We start from the raw sequence: 26,778 nt of genomic DNA on the forward strand, positions 1-26,778 counted from the left end.
GAGAGTAAAAATAATCCCAAAATATTCTTTAACTACATAAATAGTAAGAAACTAAAAAATGATAGTGTTGGCCCCCTTAAAAATAGTCTGGGTGAAATGGTGGATGAGGATGAGGAAAAAGCCAATATGCTAAATGACTTTTTTTCATCAGTATTTACAAAAGAAAATCCCATGGCAGACAAAATGACTAGTGATAAAAATTCCCAAATAAATGTTACCTGCTTAACCCAGCAGGAAGTACGGCAGCGTCTAAAAATCACTAAAATTGACAAATCTCTGGGCCCGGATGGGATACACCCCGAGTAATGCAGGAACTAAGTACAGTCATTGATAGACCATTATTTTTAATCTTTAAAGAGTCCATAATAACAGGGTCTGTACCACAGGACTGGCGTATAGCAAATGTGGTGCCAATATTAAAAAAGGGGACAAAAACTGAACTCGGAAATTATAGGCCAGTAAGTTTAACCTCTACTGTGGGTAAAATCCTGAAGGGCATTCTAAGGGATGCTATACTGGAGTATCTGAAGAGGAATAACCTCATGACCCAGTATCAGCACGGGTTTACTAGGGACTGCTCATGTCAGACTAATCTGATCAGCTTCTATGAAGAGGTAAGTTCCGGACTGGACCAAGGGAGCCCAGTGGATATAGTGTATATGGACTTTTCAAAAGCTTTTGATACGGTGTCACACAAAAGGTTGTTACATAAAATGAGAATAATGGGGATAGGGGAAAATATGTGTAAGTGGATTGAGAGCTGGCTCAGGGATAGGAAACAAAGGGTGGTTATTAATGGAGCACACTCGGACTGGGTCGCGGTTAGCAGTGGGGTACCACAGGGGTCAGTATTGGGCCCTCTTCTTTTTAACATATTTATTAATGACCTTGTAGGGGGCATTCAGAGTAGAATTTCAATATTTGCAGATGACACTAAACTCTGCAGGGTAATCAATACAGAGGAGGACAATTTTATATTACAGGATGATTTATGTAAACTAGAAGCTTGGGCTGATAAATGGCAAATGAGCTTTAATGGGGATAAATGTAAGGTCATGCACTTGGGTAGAAGTAATAAGATGTATAACTATGTGCTTAATTCTAAATCTCTGGGCAAAACCGTCAATGAAAAAGACCTGGGTGTATGGGTGGATGACAAACTCATGTTCAGTGGCCAGTGTCAGGCAGCTGCTACAAAGGCAAATAAAATAATGTGATGTATTAAAAGAGGCATAGATGCTCATGAGGAGAACATCATTTTCCCTCTATACAAGTCACTAGTTCGACCACACTTAGAATACTGTGCACAGTTCTGGTCTCCGGTGTATAAGAAAGACATAGCTGAACTAGAGCGGGTGCAGAGAAGAGCGACCGAGGTTATTAGAGGACTGGGGGGTCTGCCATACCAAGATAGATTATTACACTTGGGGCTATTTAGTTTGGAAAAACGAAGGCTAAGAGGTGATCTTATGTTAATGTATAAATATATGAGGGGACAATACAAAGACCTTTCTGATGATCTTTTTAATCATAGACCGGTGACAGGGACAAGGGGGCATCCTCTACGTCTGGAGGAAAAAAGGTTTAAGCATAATAACAGACGCGGATTCTTTACTGTAAGAGCAGTGAGACTATGGAACTCTCTGCCATATGATGTTGTAATGAGTGATTCATTACTTAAATTTAAGAGGGGACTGGATACCTTTCTGGAAAAGTATAATGTTACGGGGTATATATATTAGATTCCTTGATAGGGCGTTGATCCAGGGAACTAGTCTGATTGCCGTATGTGGGGTCGGGAAGGAATTTTTTTCCCCAAGGTGGAGCTTATTCATACCACATGGGGTTTTTTTGCCTTCCCCTGGATCAACATGTTAGGGCATGTTAGGCTATGGGTTGAACTAGATGGACTTAAAGTCTTCCTTCAACCTTAATAACTATGTAACTATGTAAGTAATCTGTGGTAAAATGACACTGATGTTTACACTGCGTGACCCAGGACACGCCCACACACCTCACTCCAGGTTGTAAGCGTCTTCATTTAAGGAGGGAGCACATCAGGAGTGGCTCCAGTAACTACGCAGGTAGGTATATCATAGTTTCCCTCAGCCCACCCTGGAAAGTCCACCTTTGGATGGAGAGAATATATAAACCCCACACCTTTATGGGTGTACAAGGAAGTAACAGAGACTGGTGTATGCCCCCATCCCTTTAAGCACGTCTTGGTTGAAGCTGGTACTAAATGCTGTTTGTTCAATCTGTATATCTTGTGTTGCAGAAATGGTTTAAGCCCTTAACACTATCCAGTTAGTGTCTTACTTGTATATGTGTTATGTCTTCCATGCTGCTAAATGTATATTTCTATTGTGTCATATAATGTGTTACAGGGAAAGTGCAGTACTATAATTAGAACACTTGGCGTAGTATGCAGTTCAGCCACTAGAGGGGGCATGTTAGAGTACAATAGAGAAAGGTACATAGGGTTGGGAACTAGTTAAATTAGGAGGGGCCTGCTGTGGGTAAGAAAGGGAATTTCCTGTTTTCTAGTCAATGTAGCCTGGGAGCTGAGACAGGCCAGGAGTGCCAGGCAGTCCTGTAGGGTCTTAGAGCCCGGGGCAACATAGTGGGCCCCGCAACATTCCAAAAGGGAAGTCCAGTCATCCAGGGTCAGCGAGCCAGAAGTGCAGCAGTGACAGCAGCAGTACAAGAAGCAGTGACATCAGCAGTGAAAAGAAGCAGTGACAGTGGTAGTAAGAGCAGGAGCTACCGCAAGAGTCACAGCAGGACAGTACCGTAGGTCGCTCCGAAAATGTGGCCGCTTACTACTTGGGCTGATGCCCTTATGTCTGGTGCGAAACGGACAAGGGAACTCCTAAAGGTAGTCAGACTGGACAGGGAGGACGCTGCGACACCGAGTGGGACGGGAAGTCCCGGGAACACATTGAAAAGCACAGGGAAAGCGAAGGAAATATGCTGTGTGGAACCTAATGTTGATGCTGCAAAAGACATGGATATGCTGAGAGAAGAAACCAGTAAAGTTTTGCATTTTAAGTTACAACTGGACTGGGTCTCTGTTTGTGCGCAAACGTATGGAGAAGACCTCCAGCAACCTGGAGGAGAACCTGAAATGAGGGAGAGCAGAGAGACAGGTACACTGATTACAGGACATTGTTTTCATGTGAAGGGAGACCAGAGTGCACAAGATCTAATATGCTCAGCCATGACTACGTCTCTGGAGCTCCCTCACAGTTGCAAGTGCGCAATGGTGCAGCCTGATGTCAGTCACTGATAAATGTGGCAAGAGAACCTAGCCTGTGTGTAATAATCCGGGTTTTGGTACTTGATTACTGCTCCGGTCTTACACACCTATTCTAGCACTGTAGCTAGCCTCTCCTTCATCTTGGGCAAATGTTGAGTTTGTCACCCTAACTCTCTAATTAAATACTCTGGCCAAGGTAACGTGACCTATTGGCATCCGTCCTGGAGCGGGGCACATGGTGCCCATGCCGCACTTTCTCATACCTCCACGAGTCATACCCTAATAAATGGTGATGCCCCCGCTCTGTTGCCCAGTTGCTCTGGTCAGAGGACATGATACACAGCTGTGTGAACCATGGTCTATGGTGTGTAAACTCATTGTCCACTATGTTAACCCTTCATAGGCACCTGATAATTAGATTTCAGATGGAGACCCGACCTGATATAATTTTTAGACAGAGAACAGTTAGGTAGCCACTTTTCGGAGCTGGTGTCCGTCTGCACAAGCCATGGTGAGGGAGAATGTCTGACACATGGCTGTGGAGACACATTGGCAGTGTGATGTGGACGGGGATTAAACTGGTAAATCGTCTCTAGTGTTGTATTTTTCTGTAGTGTCCCTATAAAAGGCCACTCTGAGCAGTAAATCCGATCACGACTTCATCTGGTAAAGACATCATCCATTAATGGAAAGACGTCAGCTGACGCTATATAATATCACAGGGGGCGCTCAGCGTGGCAATGAATCAGTTAATTGCACACGATTCCCACTCCTCCGTCGCCTCCTCCTCGCAGGGTTGCAGCATCTCTGGAGTTGCTAGGATACAGACAAGGGGATGGATGCTCGCACAGCCCGCTCGCTCGCTACATCCCTGCACACACACATTACAAACAAGCACAGCTGCTGCCAGCCCGACACACCTATCTCTGCCAACGCACGGCACAGACGCCACTCCAGCTGAACCCAGCAGATCAGCGTTACATGCCACAATCTGTGAGTGGCAGCCAAGTCGTTTCCAGATTTACAAACACAGCAGTAAAGGACGGGAGTCGCCCCACGTACAGAATCCGAAATGTGACGCTGCGTCTTCCTTCAAATACTTCTTAATAAAGTCCCTAATTCAAGGACAATGTAGTCTTCAGGGAGAGTCTCAGGAACACGGCAATGCAGTTACATTGTTTCATCACAGGTGTCCTGCGTCGGACCGGGGTGCCAAGGGCCACCAGTAACCAACGCCAGGGCCCCACTTTCAGCAACGTGCAAATGTGACATTATCCTCAATCACAAATTTATATAACAATGAACTGGGCAGATTGGTAAATTAATAAGATCCTACCATTGTCTGTACATAGTGATTCATGCATATTGTGCCAAGTACTGCTCATATAAGAGGGTGGTGGCCCACCGGAGGATTCTCCTCTTCTCCTGTGGGCCAGTCCGAGCCTGGGTGTATCCCACATTGCAGTCTTTTTAAGCAAAATGTATGTAAACTAGCAAACCTCCCCCCATGCAGCTGATGCTTCTAAGATAAGGCTCCAGATGACCGCAGTGCAACAATGTGGCACTTATAAATCCTATATATCTCCTTGGAATTATCACAGTATAAATTCTCTTTGATATCGAGGTCCCGTAACAAATTCGTGTGAAGAACGGCTCAATCAGGAGCGGCAGAGGTGGACACAGGCCCCTGTGCAAGAACAATGTATGGGTCCATTGCAGAACAGTAAATCATCACAGTGCACATTTCCATCTGCTTTGGAGGTGCATATGGCCCCCCTATCTTTTAGGCCCATGGATCTGCACCAATGTTGTATCTGCCCCAGAGGAGCGGACATAACATTAGTGCAACCTGTGGAGCTGGACAAGGGCCTAGAAAGTATGAGGCCACGTCTACCTCCAAAGCAGCAGGCAGCTTCAGTCATAAGCAACTATTAGGGTAAGGGCCCCTTCACACTGGTCGATTCTGCTACGATTACGACGCATTTGCGTCATATTCGACATCGCAGTATGAGCTCGTAGCCAGCGGTCACACTCTACGATGTTAACGCTTTTTCTGACGTAGTTGCGATGTGAACGTCACGCGTCGCAATCGTACGCTACCCTTCACACCGCCATAGTCCTACGACTCCGAGCGTGACGTATTACCAGCATGGGCGTGCTAAAACGTCACGCCCAATCAGGAGACAGGTATGCGGAAGCCCAACCCACGTAGTCGCATTACGAGCTCGTATGACCGCCGTCACATACTACGATTTCGACCGCCACAGCGAGACATTTACGACGAAAGAAAGTTCTGCTCTTTCTTTCACATCGTACGATGCTGGGCTGCGTCGCAGATCGTAACGCCATGTCACACTTTGCAACCTCGGAACGAGGACGGATAAACGTCACAAATCGAACGCTCGTTCAGACTTTGATTGCACAGTGTGAAGGGGCCCTAAGTCGACGCTAGGCGTTTTTTCAGTGTTTTTTCTGCATCAAAACCTGATCTCTTGGCAGGAAATAAGCTGCAGAAAAAAACAGGTTTTGTTTGTTTTTTCTTGCGCTTTTTGCTGCGTTTTTTCACCACCCATCCATTTAAATGGGTGAAAAATGCTGAAAAAACGCTGAAAGAAGTGACATTGTGCAAAAAAAAGTGCAAAGCACAAACTCCTGATGACAAACAAAAACAAGCTGTGTGCATGAGATTTCTAAAATCTCATAGACTCTGCTGGTACTGTAAAACAGAACTGAAAATTTGCATTAAAAAGCATTAAAAAGCATTAAAAAATGCTGCAAAAACGCCTAGTTTGAACTTAGCCTTAGCCTGCAAAAGACATATTCTGTTCTTGCACAGGGGCCATTTTCTGTCTGTGTCCAAGACTGGACTCAATTATTGCATTTGAACAGGGCTTTGTTCGCCATGACAAGGTTTCCCCCCTTTGATGGATAAAGTATTTGTAGAGAGGGTGAGTCCTATGCAGATCCACATTACCCCTATTCACCCAGTCGATTCAAATATGGGATCATCCCTGTGTATATAGTATGTGAAAAATTCTGAAGAATTACAAATATGACACCTAATGGGGTGTGTAGCGATGCTTCTAGTTCAATATAGTGTAGGCTGCTTCCACATGTCCGACATTGACCGTCTGACTACGCCAGATATGCTTTCGAGACTGTAGAGTTCAACCCGCAGCCAGTTCGGACATGGCGGTCCGTACTCAGGCAGTGAAGAGTCCAGACATGGCGGTCAGTACTCAGGCAGTGAAGAGTCAAGACATGGCGGTCCGTACTCAGGCAGTGAAGAGTCCAGACATGGCAGTCCATACTCAGGCAGTGAAGAGTACAGACATGGCAGTCCATACTCAAGCAGTGAAGAGTCCAGACATGGCGATCTGTACTCAGGCAGTGAAGTGTCCAGACATGGCGGTCCGTACTGAGGCAGTGAAGAGTCCAGACATGGCGGTCCGTACTGAGGCAGTGAAGAGTCCAGACATGGTGGTCCGTACTGAGGCAGTGAAGAGTCCAGACATGGCAGTCCGTACTCAGGCAGTGAAGAGTCCAGACATGGCTGTCCGTACTCAGGCAGTGAAGAGTCCAGACATGGCAGTCCGTACTCAGGCAGTGAAGAGTCCAGACATGGCGGTCCATACCCAGGCAGTGAAGAGTCCAGACATGGCAGTCCATGCTCAGGCAGTGAAGAGTCCAGACATGGCGATCCATACCCAGGCAGTGAAGAGTCCAGACATGGCGGTCCGTACTGAGGCAGTGAAGAGTCCAGACATGGCGGTCCGTACTGAGGCAGTGAAGAGTCCAGACATGGCAGTCCGTACTCAGGCAGTGAAGAGTCCAGACATGGCAGTCCGTACTCAGGCAGTGAAGAGTCCAGACATGGCGGTCAGTACTCAGGCAGTGAAGAGTCCAGACATGGCGGTCCGTACTCAGGCAGTGAAGAGTCCAGACATGGCGGTCTGTACTCAGGCAGTGAAGAGTCCAGACATGGCAGTCCATACTCAGGCAGTGAAGAGTACAGACATGGCAGTCCATACTCAGGCAGTGAAGAGTCCAGACATGGCGATCTGTACTCAGGCAGTGAAGAGTCCAGACATGGCGGTCCGTACTGAGGCAGTGAAGAGTCCAGACATGGCGGTCCGTACTGAGGCAGTGAAGAGTCCAGACATGGTGGTCCGTACTGAGGCAGTGAAGAGTCCAGACATGGCAGTCCGTACTCAGGCAGTGAAGAGTCCAGACATGGCAGTCCGTACTCAGGCAGTGAAGAGTCCAGACATGGCAGTCCGTACTCAGGCAGTGAAGAGTCCAGACATGGCGGTCCGTACTGAGGCAGTGAAGAGTCCAGACATGGCGGTCTGTACTTAGGCAGTGAAGAGTCCAGACATGGCGGTCCGTACTCAGGCAGTGAAGAGTACAGACATGGCAGTCCATACTCCGGCAGTGGAGTCCAGACATGGCGGTCCATACCCAGGCAGTGAAGAGTCCAGACATGGCGGTCCGTACTGAGGCAGTGAAGAGTCCAGACATGGCGGTCCGTACTGAGGCAGTGAAGAGTCCAGACATGGCAGTCCGTACTCAGGCAGTGAAGAGTCCAGACATGGCAGTCCGTACTCAGGCAGTGAAGAGTCCAGACATGGCGGTCCGTACTCAGGCAGTGAAGAGTCCAGACATGGCGGTCCGTACTCAGGCAGTGAAGATCGGAAGTGTGAAACATGCCTAAGAGAGGTGGGCATCGCTGAAAAAAGTTTAGTGCGCTGCAACACGTTGTAAATAAAGTTAAACCGAAGAAAATGTAAAAACAAGGTAACACCATTCAATTAGGAAGAAAACCCTACACAAAGGAACTTCAACACATTGCACTACATTATATATCTGACCCGCCATGGATTAAAAAAATTGCCTCCTTGATGATGGAACACACCGTACCAAACTAACAGAGACTGAATAAATAATTAATGCGTATATACTGTATGTTCAAAGAGAGGAGAAGAAAATATAAAAATTAAAAATACAACATCATAAAATTGGAAATATTATAATATATGTGATCATATATAAAGAACAAGAATAACTTAGATGACTAAAGTGTACCGGTCTGTCCATGAATAATGTAGCTTCAAAATTTAGATCCAAATGTAAAAAAAACAACAAAAACTGAAAAACAATAACCCTACAAATAATGAGGAAACCAAAACCATCTATGCCGGGCAGCCAGAAGTAATATTTGCACAAACAAGTATATAATCAAACTTCCATCTCTCGGTGATCACACGTATTTCTGCACGAGAAGGACATGTCCTGAGTCTCCCACCAGGATAATATTGCTTAACTCTACAAAAAAACATTTCTATTAAGATTGGGAGAAAATCATAGAGATATATTAAGGGTTGCAGGTGCAGACTATCATATGCACCAAGGCATTTTTCTTTTTCCAAAACACAATTTAAATAAAAATACATAAAAAAACAAAACCAAACCTAATACCATCCACCTAGAAATCTAAAGACATCGGTGCCTGCCTGAAATAAACATGCACGTACAATTCATGTTCGTCTTATTCCATAAAGCCAGGAAAATATCATGGATCAGTCATATGGAGCCCAACGCTTCCATTACTCACTCAGGGGATAAAATAAGAGGCAAGGGGCCCAGTGATTGCGGTCCATCTTCTGAAGACCACCTGTCCCACCAGGGAACGTGATGTGTGCTCTCTATGGAGAATGCAGATCCACATGTGTCACAGTTCTGCAGAGAATCGACTCTGTAATCTGGTGACGGAGGGAGGACAGATGGCTGTTTTCGTGAGATAAACCCATTGCCTACTCCACCCACATTTTTAACACCCCCTTTCAAAGAATCTTCAAAACCCAAATCATACATCTCAGGAGAGGTAAGCAGTGGAGATAGTGAGTGTGATAGGAGCTGGGGCTGACAGCGCTTACACACCACGTCTATACACTACATTGACAATCTACGGACACCATGTAATTCTTAATGTCCCCTGTGATGGCGCTGTAGGAGGAATTTGGCACTTGCTGGCAGGTTTTCTATGCGGTTCACAGCTGATTACTCGGGATTACAGTGGAGGGACAATCTGTGATCATCATATCATCTTCTGATTAAAGTGGACAACGTTAAAGGGGTTGTTTTCATAGGGAAATTCCTATTTGCTTGAATGATTTCCAAAAAAAAGCAATTGGTGGTACGTTTTAGGCGGACCTGGCTGCAAATGTTCATTTTCTATATTTTCTCTTTAATTTCCAGTAGTGGACAACCCCTTTAACAAAAGTCACAATTAGGGAACTTACTCTAGTAATTATAGTGGAGTATATGAAAATGGATTTTCCAAGCTAGACATCCTATTTAAAGGGGTGTTCCAGAGAATAGAACTGTTAAAGTAGCTTCAAATGGTGAAAATATAACTTACTAATATACCGTAGCTTTATTAGCTCCGGTGCCCTGATCCTCCTGTAGCTACTCAGACTATACTGGGCAGATCCTGCAATTAGTTTTTTCAGGGTTTATACTACCGATTAAATCAGAAGAATGCTATCCATGATTTTGACCAATAGCACTCATACCCATGATATTCTATGGGGCTGGGTACATGCCCATTTTTTTTCCTTAGACCAAGTGGTCCAAAAAAAAATCATAGGTATTGAGTGTCAATTAAAAATCAGCAATGCAAGTCTATGGGTCTGTGAAAAAAAAAAAAGATAATATTCAGACGACATCCAAGTGCGATTTTATTTTCACAGGCTGACAAAATGCAGAGGGTGGAGAAACTTTTTTGTTTTCTCCACCTCCGAGAAAAACTGATGCCACTCTGATCAAAGTCTGATCAGCATAATCGGACCCTTTTTCTTGGATGGAGAGAAAACAGTTGTGTGCACCTATCCGCATAATGATAGTTTATCTTTATGATAGGTCACCTATGTTGGATCCTTGGAAGTCTAATCAATGAGGCCCCCACTAAAATGTTACCTTATTCTTTACACAGACTCAGTACTTCTGCATGCAAGCTGTGATTAGTACTGCAGCGCAGTCCCATACCAACCTGAAGCACCAGATACAGATCGTCTCGTCTTTACAGCACTGTGCTGGATTAATGAAGGGCTTTTCAATTTTGCAGATTGTATGGGCTATTGCCCCTGTGATCAAACATTTACCATTATTTAAATCCAAAAATACCCTTTGAGGACTTTCAATATACACATACAGTGAGTGAGCTGGAAAATTCACGAATGCCAATCCACAGGCAACCCTTGGTAAACTGTAACAATAAACTGAACTTACATCACTTAGCAATTTAGAGGTAAATTTTCTATGTAGTCTAAAAAGCAGGAATGGTGGCCTAGCCAATGGCCATGAAAGAGACATTGCGAATAGAAGGCTCAAAATGGATTGTCTTGTCTGCCTTTCTGTTTCGATGTACTTTTAGTATAAAAATGTAAGGTGGGTGCGTTTTTGGTGTTGTAAGCATTTCTGTTAGGGGGGCCCAAGCTGAACTTTGCACAAGGACCCATGAACCTACCAACCAAGATAGTAATGGCAGACACTATAACAGTTTTTTAAAAAGGTCTGGACGATTTCCTCAGTACACAACATTGCGGGTTATAGATGATTTAGTGACAAAAAAATGTATAATTGGTGGAGAAAGGCTAAACTTGAAGGACCTAGGCCTTTTTTCAAGCTACGTAACTAAATAACCTTTAGTTACTTCCGTAACCGAAAAATTGACACCACAGGGATATGGAGTAGCCTTCATACGAGAAGGATAAGGCCATCTTGACCCACTTCTGTTTCTGCTCCAAGTTCTCCTCATCATTCAGCAGTAACAGAGGGATTAGCACATCCTTCTCCCAGCGCCCAAATTTCCCAGGGATTATTTCAGATGCAGCTGTAATAGTGTAAACCCTCTTGGTTAATGCATGTAGACATGTTAATACTAACGTATTAGCAAACAAAATGCAGCTCGTCCCTGCAGGACTCTGATGTGCAGTCACCGTACAAGGCTCCTACATTGGCCGAGAACGAGGACAGGATCATTATATTCCCAACCCCCTTCACTGCAGTCTCTAATTTTTACTATTTGTTTTGCAAAAAGATGGAAACAGAACATGATGTCTCCTAACAGGTACAAACATGTGGATTACGAGCTCTCGAAGACAATGTTTGCCATTTAGCTAATTTACCATTATCGACAAATGTAATGTTATAGGAGACGTCTCAGACACCGCGGCGACATAGTAAAGTAAAAATAGCGGCAAGAACGAAGATATTTAGAATTTCATTTAGCAGATTTACAGCTGGTCGTACATTGCAAGGGTGGCTGTATTCATTACAGCTCTTAAAGAGAAACTGTCTCATCCCAAAAAAATCCTGCCTTCCTGGAAAAGCAGCTACAGGGAGAAAACTTATACCTTCCCTGCAGCCGCTCGCTTACAGTGACCTCCATGCTCCAGGAAGTGATTACAGGCACCGCTCACTATACATTGAATATGCTGTAATCACTGTGACAGAATGAAGAGGGTGGAGAAACTTTTTATTCTTTTCTCTACCTCCAAGAAAAACTGATGCCACTCTGGTCAGCATAATTGGACTCTTTTTCTTGGATTGAAGCATAAAATCACATAAAAAAAGTAGAAGTAAAAATACATTTTTATTATAACCTTGTAAAATATTCCACAAGAACTGTGCAAAGCTTATATCAATGACAATCAAATTACAATTAACACAACCAGAGCAAATTTGAATCGGGAGCATAGGTGCACCCACTAAAATGTGTAGCACCATGAGGCCATCATGGGTATAAAGATGGAGGGTACAGGCTCAGTAACAACCAATAAATCAATATAAAACTAAAGTGCCAGTGCATATAGTATCATAATGGTTGTAGTCTAATCACTGATCAATACATGTAGGTGTAACCATCATAGTCTCGGTCCATCAGAGCCAATCAGCAAAAAAGCCTCTAAGTATCCCACAAAAACAGTGTTCCCATCAGGTCATCTTACCCATGTTCCTGTCCAGGTGACAACACACGCGCCCCAATGCGCGTTTCGCCCTCGGCTTCCTCGGGAAAAAAGTTACTTTATTAATTACACAGACTTAGTGACTTCTGCATGCAAGCTGTGATTAGTACTGCAGCTCAGTCCCATACCAAACTAAAGTACCAGATACAGACCCTCTCGTATTTATAGCACTTTGTTGGATGTTCCAACGCCGCTCACACTGACGTCATTGGCTCAAACTGAGTGCATTGGCTTTGAACTCTGATGACCTTTCTGATGGCACCGCGAGCGTGAGAACTTTCTTATGCTCGTGATGACGTCAGTGAGGTGAAAGGAGTTCACTGCGAGGCACTGAGCTGAGGAAGCACAGCGCAGATCAGTGTCTCTGCTGGATGGCAGGCTGGATTGTCGCATCATGCAACAATGAAGCCTGCCATCTAGAAGCACCATGGGACAATTGGATTATCTTCTCGGCAGACAGGTGAGGAATATGGTTGTTTATTATTTTAATTCTATTACGGAGACATTGGCATCAGTGGATTGGGTGTTGAGGTGAGTATGTGTGGTTTTGGTAAATTTAGACTAATTAACGGAGTCTATGTCATTTGTTCAAATAAAGAACTTTATTCTGGGTGGTTTTTTTTCACAATTTGACTATGGGATTAGTAATGAGGGCGTCTTATAGACGCCTCTCCATTACTAACCTCTGGGCTTGTTGTCACCTGACAATACAAAGGTGACATCAAGCCCAATACTATCACCCCACTTGCAACCGCACCAGGGCAAGTGAAAAAAAGCATGGCTAAGTCTTGGCGCATCTAATGGATGTGCCATTTCCGGGGCAGCTGAGAGCTGATGTTTTAGTGTAGAAGGGGGCCAATATCCACGGTCCATTCCTAGGCTATTAGTATCAGCCCGCAGCTGTCTGTGTAGCCTTTGCTGTTTATTATGATTACATCATTTTTTGGGTGGGGTCCCCCATTTTAATAAACAGGAAATGCTAAGTATACAGCTGTGAGCTGATCTTAATTGCATGGGAAGCTCCATGGGTATTACCCCCTTCCAATGCTATAAACATCTGCCCCAGCTGTCCGCTTTCCTTCTGCTGGTTAAAAAAATGTTGGGGGATCCCAAGCCATTTTTTCCAGAGTTTTATTTATTTATTAACTAAATGCATGTACAGTAAGCTTAAGGCTACTTTCACACTTCCGTCTTTTGTCCTCCGTCGCAATCCGTCGTTATGGGCAAAAAATGTATCCTGCAAATGCAGGATGCGTTTTTTGCCCATAGACTTGTATTAGCAACGGATCGCGACGGATGGGCACACGTCGCATCCGTCGTGCGACGGATCCGTCGTGTTTTGGCGGACGAGACGCACAAAAAAAGTTCCATGTAACTTTTTTTTTGCGACGTGTCCGTCCGCCATTTCCGACCGCGCATGCGCTGCCGGAACTCCGCCCCCTCCTCCCCGCTCATCACAATGGGCAGAGGATGCGTTGTAAAACTGCATTCGCTGCCCACGTTGTGCTAAATTTAGTACAACGTCCGTCGGGCCAACGGTTTGCGACAGCCCCGTACCGACGAAAGTGTGAAAGTAGCCTTATACGCATTGTATTAATTATATATGGTGCTGACAACTTATTATCTTTCTATTCTATTTTATCGGGTCACGCTGTGATTTTACTGTAAATTATGCTGAAATGTTGGTTTTTCAAGGACATGGGTGTGGAAAAATCAGACAGCACGCACATGGTCCGAATGCCGTGTGATTTTTTTCTCGCACTCACTGACTTGCATCGGCGAGTCTTGTCCGATAAACGAGTACGATCGCAGCATGCTGTGATTCGTTTCTAATCCCAATCTGAGCTGAGAAAAAAAATCACAGATGGGCAGAGAATCAAAGATTAACATTTCAATCCGATTTTTTTTTAGGATTGCACTCGTCCGTTTTCCTCACAGATGAGTATGAGCCCTTTGAGAGGACAAGGTGGAACCCCCTCTCCAATGTCTCTATGCTATAATCGAGATTATAGAAAATGCTATCTCTTTAAGACTCCTTCAGTTCTGGTAATCTTGAGATTGTCCCCAGTACTCTTCCTCATTTCTACACTTAGAAGTGCATTTAATATATCATACTATAATCTGGCACCTATACCTTCTAATGATTCCAGCTTAAAGGGAACCTGTCAGGTTGATTTTACTACTGAAACTAGTGATATGGCTGTGTGGATCCTAAAAATTCTACCCGTTTTGTAGTAATCCAAAGTCCCAGCACTGAGAAATCAAGCTTTAAAGGGAATCTGTCATTAGATTCATGCTGCCCGAACCACTTACAGAATGGATCAGAGCCTGACCTGAGTCATTATAGCTGTGTATGTTTTACTCTGAAATGTTGCGGTATTACAGACAAAAAAAAGTGTTGCCAAACTACAGGAAGAGCCAGGACTACAAGGAGAGACCTGACTAGTCTGGTGCTTTTTTCTGCTTGGCTACAGTTGATTGACAGCTTTCTTTCATGCATGCACATAAGTAGAGACCTCTCAATCAACTAGAAAGGGGCAGAGAGAAACCAGCCAAATTGATTATACTGGAGTCACGACTCTGTTGTCGGGTGTCCCAGGATCAGGGGTTCCTTCTCTGTCCCTAATGCTAGGGGTGCCCTAGCTCACCCTGTTCCCAGGATTACTTCTGATGATGAAGATGCCGGGGCCACGTACCTTGCCTTAACTCCTGAATCCATCCTCAATCCGTACCCTTCCTTTACCCCGGGAAGAGGGGAGTAGTAGTATACCGTAATACACTAACCAGACTTAGAAGGAAATACGAACAGAGATAAGGAATAATACCAAACATACACTCATAAACAACAGAGGTACACACCAGGGAGTGGAGGATGGGGTTAAACCAAAATAGGAGCAGAAAGAGAATTATCAAACACTCAAAATCTAGCAACAGTCATAGATAAATCCACCAACCGCGTTCTCCAATAACAGCCACTAACAACCTCCAGCCACGCAGCATAAGCTATTTCTGACAATAAGTGCCAGCCAGCGCCCAGATTATGTAGGAGATTGGAGTGGCTGAACAGCTGAGAGCCATAATGCAAGAAAGCTTCCAGAAGCTCTCAACAGAGCAGATTAACCTCTGCACTGCCAGAAGAAACTTGCACCTTTTAATATGAAGGTGAAGTGCTTCTAATCAGTGCAGGAGTAGGAGAAATTAGATGCTGCGGTCTTCTGGCTCCTCTCTGTCTGGGTAAACCCGTGACAACTGCTCCATATGCAAGGATTTGAGTCAAGATGTATGGACTAGTATTTTCTGAAGATTTGTCTTATGAAGTTTACTAGTTTGAAGATTGGCTTCAAAATAAACATCTACAGACTATCATTTGTGTATGTATATTGGTATTGTCGAGTTGTAAGTATGTCTTTATAATGTGGCAGCAATAGAATATTTATAATGTATAACCACCAGCGATTAACGCTTTTTTGTCTAGTTGGCGCTTTGCTGGCATTGGATTATTCACTCTATTAGTTGTATCACACATTATCTTGAAATTACTGCCCATTTGCAGATATGCCGACTTGGCCTGTGTCTGTAAGTTGTATCAAACATTTATGTGCGCTATATGATTGGTGGTGCCGTTATGTTAGGACATGTGGTTTCTGACTTTTCGGTGCTAATCTCTGCGGTTAGGTAGGTTATTGTGTCTAGGGATGTATCCGTCTGGCTCTTCCCAGTACTGCTGCAAGTGACAGATCTCTCGCTATGTACAGGCAAGGGAGAGACTTGACAGTCAGCTGCTGCAGCGCGGGAAAGAGCCGTTCGAGGGCAGCGCTAGACTAGTCTGGTCTCTGACAATGGTCCCCAGTTGGATCTTCAACGTCAGTGCCTGTCAGGGAATACTATACCTGGCTGCAATCATGAAGCCCCTCTTTTAGCAGCAAGAAATGCCTGACAGTTCCCTTCAGAATATAATGGCTGTATAGAGAGACAGTTGATATATTTAGCATTTTGCTTAGAACATTAGGCTTGATTTTCAGTAGTATAACTCTGGGCAATATCTGTCTAAGTGCAATATCGTCAAAGTGTGTGAAGTTAAACATGGCATGAAGATAATGCTCATCTCTCTTCTCTTCATACATGTACTCACTGATTCTGCTGTCTAATCCCTGTCAAGTGTGAATATCTCCCCTTATTATTGCATGATTTCATTTTTGGTATATACTAATTGTTTTTGTGTCTGTTTCTAAATGCTCAAAGCAGAGGCGTAGCTAGGGGTTCAGCTCAGAGGGCGAAACGTGTGAGTGGGCCCCTAACAGGCGGACATATCATTAGTGCAACCTGTGCGGCAGCACATAGGCCCAAGAGATAAGGGGGCCCATTTCTACGACTAAAGAAGGTGCAATTTTGTATTTTTAGGAGCTCTTGGGCTGCAAAGGGCCCATATATTGTTCTTGCACATGAGCGCTTTTCTCTCTGTGTCCTCCTGTGACCCCTAACCAGGAAACCATGATTATAACTACGGTGGATATAGGGGAACCTCAGGAGATGACCACTGCTAATGAAAATAAATCTCTATACAATGACCAGTACTGATATTACCACCATATGGTGACATATAGTGGTAGCTACCAGTCCTGCAGGACATATAGAGATCACAGTACAGTTAAAGATGGTGATTACAGATGACATTCTTTCTGGTGGGGTCGTTCACTTTTCCCGTCTTTTTCATCTGGCCTAGACCAACATGTTGACTTCTCCAGCAAGGACTTATCTGCAAAGATTACAATAAGACACATTTGAATTCACACATTTCCAGCACTGTTCACATCTACAGGGTGGGCCATGTATATGGATACACCTAAATAAAATGGGAATGATTGGTGATCAACTTCTTGTTTGTGGCACATTAGTATATGGGATGGGGGAAACTTTTCAAGATGGGTGGTGACCATGCAGGCCATGTTGAAGTCGGGCCATTTTGGATCCAACTTTATTTTTTCCAATAGGAAGAGGGTCATGTGACACATCAAACTTATTGAGAATTTGACAAAAAAGACAATTGTGTACTTTGGTTTTAACGTAACTTTATTCTTTCATGAGTTATTTACAAGTTTCTCTTTGTTTACAGCCATTGACATGTCGCAGAGGCTAACACGTTAGGAGCGGATAGAAATTGTGTTAATGTCTGGTGAACGCAGTACCCGGGTCATTGCAGCAGATTTCAATGTAAGACACCATTCGCATGAAAACTGTCACCATTCCCATGTTATTTAGGTGTATCCATATAAATGGGCCACACAAAAAAAGTTTGCCTCATCATTGAACATAATGTTCTGTGTAAACTGAAGGTCCTGTTCCAATTTTTGTTTTGTCCATTCTGCAAATTCAGCGCGCCGATCTGGCATCAGTCGAACATCCCTTCGGCGGATATTAGCTACTCACGAATGGCACCCTTACAAAATCCAGCTGCTGCAGCATCTCAACGAGGGTGACCCAGATCAGTGCACCGAATTTTCAGAATGGGCAAAAGAAAAATTGGAATAGGACCCTCGGTTTACACAGAACATTATGTTCAGTGATGAGGCAAACTTTTTTGGGTGAGCCATTTATATGGATACACCTAAATAACATGGGAATGGTGACAGTTTTCTTGCGTAGGGTGTCTTGCATTGAAATCTGCTGCAATGACCCAGGTACTGCGTTCACCAGACATCAGCACAATTTCTATCAGCTCCTCACGTGTTAACGTCTGCAACATGTCAATGGCTGTAAACAAAGAGAAACTTGTAAATAACTTATGAAAGAATAAAAGTACTTTAAAACCAAGCACACCATTGTTTTTCTTGCGAAACCCTCAATAAGTTTGATGTGTCACATGACCCTCTTCCCATTGGAAAAAATAAAGTTGGATCCAAAATGGCCGACTTCAAAATGGCCGCCATGGTCACCACTTACCACCCATCTTGAAAAGTTTTCCCTCCCATATGCTAATGTGCCACAAACAAGAAGTTGATATCACCAACCATTCCCATTTTATTTAGGTGTATCCATATACATGGCCCACCCTGTATTCCCAACCTGCACAAACTCCTCATCCTGCCGATACCGCAATATTGAGCTTCTGCCGCCGTATGTGTCCCTATTACTGCACCTACTGTGTGGTACAATAATGGCTCCTCTTAGTGCCCCACTTAATACTGCCACCACTGTGCCCTCACATAGTAATAATGCTGCTTCTGTGCTCTCTAGATGGTAAAATTGCCCCTAAGAAATATTAATTTCCTGTGCATGTGCCCTCCACATTTTGTCCCTAGAAAGTAATAATACTCCATGTACAACTTTGATGATCACAATACTGAGTGCCCCTCTTTATAATAATGTTTCATTGCCCACTTAACATTTAATAAAGTCCCCTGAGTTCCCCATGTACAACTCCCTTATACACAGTATGCTGGGCACACAGATACACAGTATGGTGATCCCATAGTTCCCCTATACACAGTATAATGCCCCATAGCTTCCTTATACACAGTATGATGGGCCCACAGATCCTCTACATATAGTATGATGTCCCCCAGAGTTCCTCTATAGAATTATGTTCCCACTGCTGTCCCAAAACACCGTAGAATGACTCCCACAGTAGTCCTCACACTTTATAATGTCCCCCACACAGTATATGCACCCCCACAATAGTCTCAGCAATGTTTATTGGTCCTCACAGTAGCCCCCATACTGTATAATGTCCCTCACACTTCATAATAGCTGCCACAGTAGTCCCCACACATTATGAGGGCCATGCACAGTAGTCAACACTGTATAATAGCCCTCCCATTAGCTCCCACACTGTATAATGGCGCCCACAGTAGGCCCCACACATTATGATGGCCCCTTTACTGTATATGGGCTCTCACACTGTATATGGGATCCCACATTGTATGATTGCCACCAAACTGTATAGTGACCCTCTCGTTAGCTCACATTCTGACATTCTGTGCATGCACTGATGACTCGGCCAATGCATCACCCTGCCGTTCTGGAGACCACAGGCTTAAAGCGACCTGTGGTCTACAAAACGAATAGCAAACGTGGTCGCATGACCGCCTGATTGCACCAGAGGTATTGGGGTCTCATGATGGCAGGCGCACCCCATCATGAATTGGCAGTCTGCAGTCTCAGAATGACTGCAGACATTTATCACAATTCTTTAATAACTTAATAATTTCATAATAAGTCATTTATTATTATTATAACATAGAATGCAGCTCGTGGTTACTGTATTGTTATACCTTTTAGAGGGCAGACAGATGGACGTATTCCTTGTGTGAGGATCGCATCGCAATCCTCGGACTGACCGGTGGCTCTCCTGACCTGAGTAGCTACGCTACTGGCTCAAAGTGATCTCAATCACTTGATGTTTTCTGTCCAGCATGGGTGTTTGTTTTATTTTTGCATTGTATTGCCTGCTCTGGTCTCTAGTTAGATGATTCATTGTTTAACGAGTTAAATTGGACCTAGATTTCAACAGATTCTTCCCTATAGGCCGAAGTCAGAGTAAACGTATGAAAAATCGAGTCTCCCTGCCGAGAATGTTCTCCGTATGGTCATCCATGTGTAGTGCGTTTGCAATGCGATGATGCGATTTTCTCCCACCCATGTATCCGTATAACATCCGTAAGGCTTTAAAGTTTTCACTGACTTTCCCCATTGAATTAAATTGCTCAATGGGCTGAAATGAGGAAAATGTGTGCGTATTTGTCACAAGTTAGACGGATGGTCCGTGCGGCGTCCAAGTTTTTCTTGCACCCATAGGCTTGCATTGGCGAGTCTTGGACGATATATGCGTACAATAGCAGCATGCCGCGATTTTACATGCACGTCGAATCAATGGGTTCGTCTTCTATCTGTGAAAAAAGGATGTCTGAATGAGGCCTTACAACCAGTGTCGGAGTGGGTTGCCAAGGGCCCACCAGTAAAAAAACTCCAGGGCCGACCTTTTCAGCTACATGCAAATGTGACATTAGTTCCAATCACAAATATATAACAATGAACTGGGCAGATTGGTAAATGAATAAGATGTCGCTATTATCTGTATATAGTGATTCATGTACATTGTTCCAAGTACTGCTCATATAAGAGGCTGGTGTCTCACTCCTGCACAGGGGCCCACCAGAGGATTTCCCTGTTCTCCTGTGGTCCAGTCCAAGAATGCTTAGCACATTGTCATAGAGTCCACACTGTGCACTTAATACATGCCCTTGTGTGCAAAACGCAAACCGCAGCAATATTTGGGGAGGAAACGCCAGACGAAAGCCAGCAATTAAACTGTTCAGACAAAAAGTAACGTTGCAACAAAATGGGAACAAGGAAGACGACAAAACAGTGTTATTACGGGTAACCTTTCCGAATGAGTCACCATCACACTCTCAGCTATTCATTTATTGTGCCAGTTGGGATTGTGTTGTTGCACTTGTGCCTGAGGGCCTGAAGACATTATTTTCAGAGTGTAATTAATGGCTATTAAAGTGACATTATACCACAGTAAAGCAGCAGGAAGGGCAGTGCCAGGCGGCATGGTGCATCCATGGCAGATTAGACGCTAGGGAGCCCCGGCTGTTTCCATGATAGAGAAATCTGGCTTCCATTGTTGCAAGGTAGGAGCAGCTCCCATTGGGGCTGGCGGTTCTCTCAGGACATAACGCGGTCTGTCTGTGACTTCACCCTGCATCCTCTTAGAGAAAAGATTAATTGCCGTTTCAGAATCTCTGTGCGGAGCACCCAGGGGAGGCAATGAGGATTGATGGGAGGCGAGGGCTGCAGGGCAGAGATGGACATTACTTACAGACTCCTCTATTAAGTTTATTAAGCCACTTACATTTGTTTTAGCATTGTTGTGGTTATTTACGAGAGTAAAGTAAAAAAATGTGAAATTGCATAAATATAAGCATAAAAAAAGAATATTTTGTTTATAGACAATAACAGTATAAACAAAATATACACTTAAAGAGAATCTGTTAGCAAGTTTTTGCTATTTAATCTGAGAACAGCATGGGGTAGGGGCTGAGACACTGATTTCAGAGAAGTTTTACTTATTAGTCTGTCTGCTGTTTACTTACAATGAAAGTTGTATCACCAGGAGATTATTACTGCCTGGACTACAGCTCACATGAGCCCTAGTCTGACCACGCCTCCAGCACTGATTAGTAGCTTACTGTCAATATGAAAGCTGTGTTGTGGGTGGGGTCAGCTTTCATGCTACAACTAAAAACTCAGATTGCGACACAACTGTTGCACCCAGTAATCTAAGTGATACATCGCTGGAATCAGGGTCTCTGCTTCTACATTATGCTGCTCCCAGATGAGGTCGCAAAAACCTGGTGACAGATTCCCTTTAAAGGGCTGGTATACACTGTCCTCAAGACTTGCCAATGCTGGAGCCCAATTTTTTTTAAGAACTTTGCATTGTGCAGTTCCTGTGTTGTTGGAAAAGGATGAATTTATATGACAACTAGATATTTCCAGTCCCTTTGTCAATAGAGTGTGTCCCTACACTATTTCTACATTTAGCGATGTGTCAATATATATCAATAGTGAATCAAAATGAGGAGATAATATCATATCTCAACTGACAATTTATTGTTGAATGCATACATATAGAAAAAAAATTATTATTTACGATGACATAATAATTTAGAAGGTCCCCTTCAAAAAGCCTTATCAATAACAGTAGTTATGGTAGAAACAGAATAGTAAATGATAAGTGCAAATAGGGGAATATAGCCAGTATGCAGACAGGCCTACAGTAAATAACGTAGGTATGATCAGCTCACCCACCAAGTGACCCAACACGTGTTTCACCACAGCTTTGTCAGGGGTAGATCAGCCCACATATGTCTATGTTTTCTGATTAGCTCACACACCAAATCTGTTTGTGGTTTGTGTCTGCTACTAGGCCATTTGCTTTAAATGTACTGCCTTTCATTCTGTGTTTTTTTATATTAATGAATAAAATTAATGTTTTATTAATATATTTGGCTCCTGGCACATAATATGGGTCAGTTGTGATTTATCTGATATTCACTATAACAGATAAATCAGTAGAGGTGACTAAGCCTCTTTTAGTGGCGGGTCAGTGGTTATCAAAGGGGTTGTCTCAAGTTTATAAATGAATAAACCCTTTATTAAAAATCCTCTTTTTTCTTTTTTTAATTTTATTGTGTGCAGTTCGTTACTTAGGTTACAAGCCACCTTTACAGTCCCAGCCTGGTCTAGATACCTGGCTACCTTGGCAAGGAGCGAGCAGGCAATAAACTTTAGAGCCTGCTAGTGTCTCTGAGGCCAGCTGGATCCACCAGCCTCAGTCCCCTTGTGCTTCTCCCATGCTACAGCGGCTAAGAGAGCACAGTTCAAACAAACAGTTTGGTATAGTGGCTCTTACTGACAGATTCCATTTAACAAAGGGAATTATACTATTCAGTTGTCGCATTTAGCATACATTTATATATTTACAAGAGGAATATCAGAGGAGCAGTATAGTTGCAATTCCAGCGTCTCTATGTGGCTTCTCCTCCCCCCGGCAGGGATGCCCACATGCTCACCATTCCATTCACGCTCCTGTTGCGGGCATCCGTCACAGCTCCCTGGTCCTTGTACCTGTGCTCACCTCACAGATCTCTGGGCAATGTGCCTAGTGTGCACACGTACTTCCTGTTTCTTGGAGGGGTAGTGCGCACTCCTAAGATGTCCCCAGCCAATAGATGGGGGTCATCTGGTATTTAAGGCACCCTCCCCTATAGGGAGGTGCCTGTTCAACATCTAGGACTTTAGTGTCTAGCTTGTCTTGAAGCTACTAAGTCCGTTGCCTGCCAGGTCTTGTCTAATTGAACCTGCTTTCCCTGGGCCTGTCTGGCCTGGGCTTGATCTCTGAATCTGCTGTGTCTGAACCAGGATCTAGTTCTGAACCTGTCAGTGCTCATCAAAGGGGTTGTCTCAAGTTTATAAATGACTAAACCCCTTATTAAAAATCCTCCATGTTCTTAAGAATAGAGGGATCTTTAATTTTATAGTGTGTAGTTCATTACTTAGGTTACCAGCCACCTTTACAGTCGCCGCCTGGTCCAAACACCTGGCTACCTTGGCAAGGAACGAGCAGGTTATATGCTTTAGAGCCTGCTAGTGTCTCTGAGGCCAGCAGGATCCACCAGCCTCAGTCTCCTTCCTTGGGCTTCTCCCATGCTACAGAGGCAAAGAGAGACCAGTTCAAACCAACACTACAACCAAACTCTTTATCTTCAGGAGATCACACCCACCTTCACCCTCAGGCGAGCAGAAAGCCAGTGGCCAGGAGCGTTTATGAAGCTCCATCTTGAGACAACCCCTTTAAACAACCCTCAATATGCTGACTGTTGAGTAATGTTGAGTAATGTATAGTTTTCATGCCATTCAGCTTTTTTTCCTCCAATGTGGCATAAAAATGCCACAGGGAAGCTGATGTAGGAATTGATCCTATAGTTTCTATGGGACTCTTCCCATTAATCATGCACATCACTTGTTGTAGCACTGGACTGGTTTTAGAGAAGAAAAAAATTAGCATGCAACATTTTCTGGATGGATGCTAGACCAGTGCACAATTTTGGCAACAATTGACTCGAGCTCGGTCTTAAAAAGCTGCCAGGACCGAGCTGAAACCCACCGTAACATGCAATATATGCAGATAACATGCACTGCCTCGTTCCTCCTTTAATCAATCATTGCATAAAGTGCTCATGTGATTCGTTTGACTTATTGAAAGCAGTCAATGTTTTATAAACTTTATACAGCATGAAAGTGCGGATACTTGAGAGCTCACAGCACTTTACTGAGATACTGTACACAATATTTGTCTATAGTACAGTTGTGTGAAAAAGTGTTTGCCCCTTCCTAATTTCCTAGTCTTTTGCATGTTTGTCACACTTAAATGTTTCAGATCACTAAATAGATGTAATATTAGACAAAGATAGCACAAGTAAACACAAAATGCAGTTTTAAATGAAGGTCTTTATTTTTAAAAGAAAAAGAAATCCAAACCGGCAGGGTCCTGTGTGAAAAAGTAACCCCCCCCCGCTTAAAACATAAATTAACTGTGGTTTGTCACATCTTTGGGAAGATGAGTTCACATTCCCTAGCCACACACAACCCTGATTACTGCCATACCTGTTCTCAATAAAAAAAAAAAGAAAAAAAAATCACTTAACTAGGACCTGCCTGACAAAGTGAAGTAGACCAAAAGATCCTCAAAAGCTAGACATCATGCCGCGATCAAAAGAAATTTTGGAACAAATGAGAAACAAGGTAATTGAAATCAATCAGTCTGGAAAAGGTTTTAAAGCCATTTCTAAAGCTTTGGAACCACAGTGAGAGCCATTATCCACAAATGGCAAAAACGTGGAACAGTGATGAACCTTCCCAGGAGTGGCCAGTCGACCAAAATTATGTCAAGAGTGCAGCGACTACTCATCCAAGAGGTCACAAAAGGGCCCACAACAACATCCAAAGAACTGCAGACCTCACTTGCCTCAGCTGTGGCTGAGCCATAAGAACATAAAGTCTTGTGTCAGTTTTGCCAGAAAACATCTTAATGATATTCATGACTTTTGGTAGAATACTCTGTGCACTAACAAAACAAAAGATTAACTTTTTGGAAGGTGTATGTCTCATTACATCTGGCATAGAAGTAGCTCAGCATTTCAGAAAAGGAACATCATACCAACAGTAAAATATGATTGTGGTAGTGTGATGGTCTGGGGAAAAAATCCTGAAGGGGAATGTTTGGCTATCTGTTCGTGACCTCAAGCTGAAGAGCACTTAAGTTATGCATCAGGACAATGATCCAAAACACACCAGCAAGTCCACCTCTAAATGGCTTTAGAAAAACAACATTAAGACTTTGGAGTGGCCTAGCCAAGTCTTGACCTTTTTCTGATTGCCATGCCATGGCATGACCTTAAAAAGACGGTTCATGCTCGGAAACCCTCCAATGTAGCTGAATTACAACACTACTGTAAAGGTGAGTGGGACAAATTTCCTCCAGAGAGTTGTAAAAGACTCATTCCCAGTTATCACAAACGCATGATTGCAGTTGTTGATGCTATAGGTGGCCAAACCATTTATTAGGTTTAGGGGGCAATCACTTTTTTACACAGGGCCCTGTAGGTTTGGATTTCTTTTTCCGTTAGTGATAAAGACCTTCATTTAAAAACTGCATTTCGTGCTACTTGTGTAATCTTTGTCTAATATTTAAATTTGTTTGGCGATCTGAAACATTTAAGCGTGACAAACATGTAAAAGAATAGGAAATCAGGAAGGGGGTAAACACTTTCACACAACTGTATGTCCAATCCCAATCCATGAATGGGGCACATGATAAGTCTTCTCTAGCTCCTATAGTTGAATTGATTTGTTCTGGAGACAATTGTGCCTTTAGATGGGTAAAAAAATCTTCTCTCACTGCTATTGATCTTTAAGAAATACAGTATATAGGATATACAGCCAATATATAGCCAACATTTCTCCATAAATTATAAAATTAGATCTATAAGAAGCTAGACTGAGTTGTCAACGTGGTACGTCAATAACATATCTCCAACTGCAAGTCAAAACCCTGTCTGCTCAGAGACACCCATAATTACTCTCCATTGTGCCCATCGAGACAATTGGCATAATCCTTGCACCTTTGAGATCTCATTAGACAATCCCACAAGAAAAAGACAACAGAGAATAAAAATAAGACATATAAAGCCAATTCATAAATATCTTAGAATCTGTCCTGCACGAGACATAAATTACTCAGAATGTAATTTCCCAATGAATTACACAGATAGAAGATTCTTCATATGAACTAAATATGAGATAAATGGGTGCACACAAACCGGATAGGTCCCCAGTGCAAAGAAAGTACTGTTTATGGGCCATTTGCAGTAAAGTAGCTCATAATGTGCCCCTTTATGCACCTGTGACAGAAGCTGATTGCTGCCTTGGAGGTGGAAGTCGGCCATATTACCTCGGGTCCCTTGTGCAGCGGCTTAGTTCACAACAATGGTATATATTCCCAGTGAGATAGATAGGTTTATACACTTATATATACTACACTGTGTGCACAATTAGGCCATGTTCACACTTTGCGGGTGACCTCTGCGGGTTCTTCCGCAGCGGATTTGATAAATCTGCAGGGCAAAACCGCTGCGGTTATCCCTGCAGATTTATCGCGGTTTGTTCCGCGGTTTCCGCTGCGGGTTTCCGCCTATACTATTGATGCTGCATATGCAGCAATATGCAGCATCAATAGTAATGTTAAAACAAAAAAAAAGTTTATATACTCACCCTCTGACGTCCCGATCTCCTCGGCGCTGCACCCGGCGGTCCGGTTCCAAAGATGATGTGCGAGAAGGACCCTTCGTGACTTCACGGTCATGTGACCGCGACGTCACCGCAGGTCCTGTTCGCACAGCAACTCTGACCGGCCGGCCGCGT

At 43.6% G+C, this 26,778-nt stretch overlaps 1 protein-coding gene across 5 annotated transcripts in view; it reads right to left on the reverse strand.

Moving 5' to 3' along the window:
• Positions 1–26,778, reverse strand: part of ADD2 (adducin 2) — a 157,538-nt gene that overhangs the window by 68,170 nt on the left and 62,590 nt on the right. The window contains exon 1 of one of the 5 annotated variants that reach the window (XM_077263097.1): positions 8,874–8,994. The exons of 3 other annotated variants lie outside the window; for them this stretch is intronic. The gene's annotated coding sequence lies outside the window, so the exon portion shown is untranslated. Of the gene's footprint in view, positions 1–8,873; positions 9,027–26,778 lie in introns of those variants that run through there. One more of the 5 variants, XM_077263100.1, reaches the window with a different exon arrangement.

The sequence above is a fragment of the Ranitomeya variabilis genome, chromosome 5 (assembly GCF_051348905.1).
Source record: "Ranitomeya variabilis isolate aRanVar5 chromosome 5, aRanVar5.hap1, whole genome shotgun sequence".
Classification (NCBI taxonomy): Eukaryota; Metazoa; Chordata; class Amphibia; order Anura; family Dendrobatidae; genus Ranitomeya; species Ranitomeya variabilis.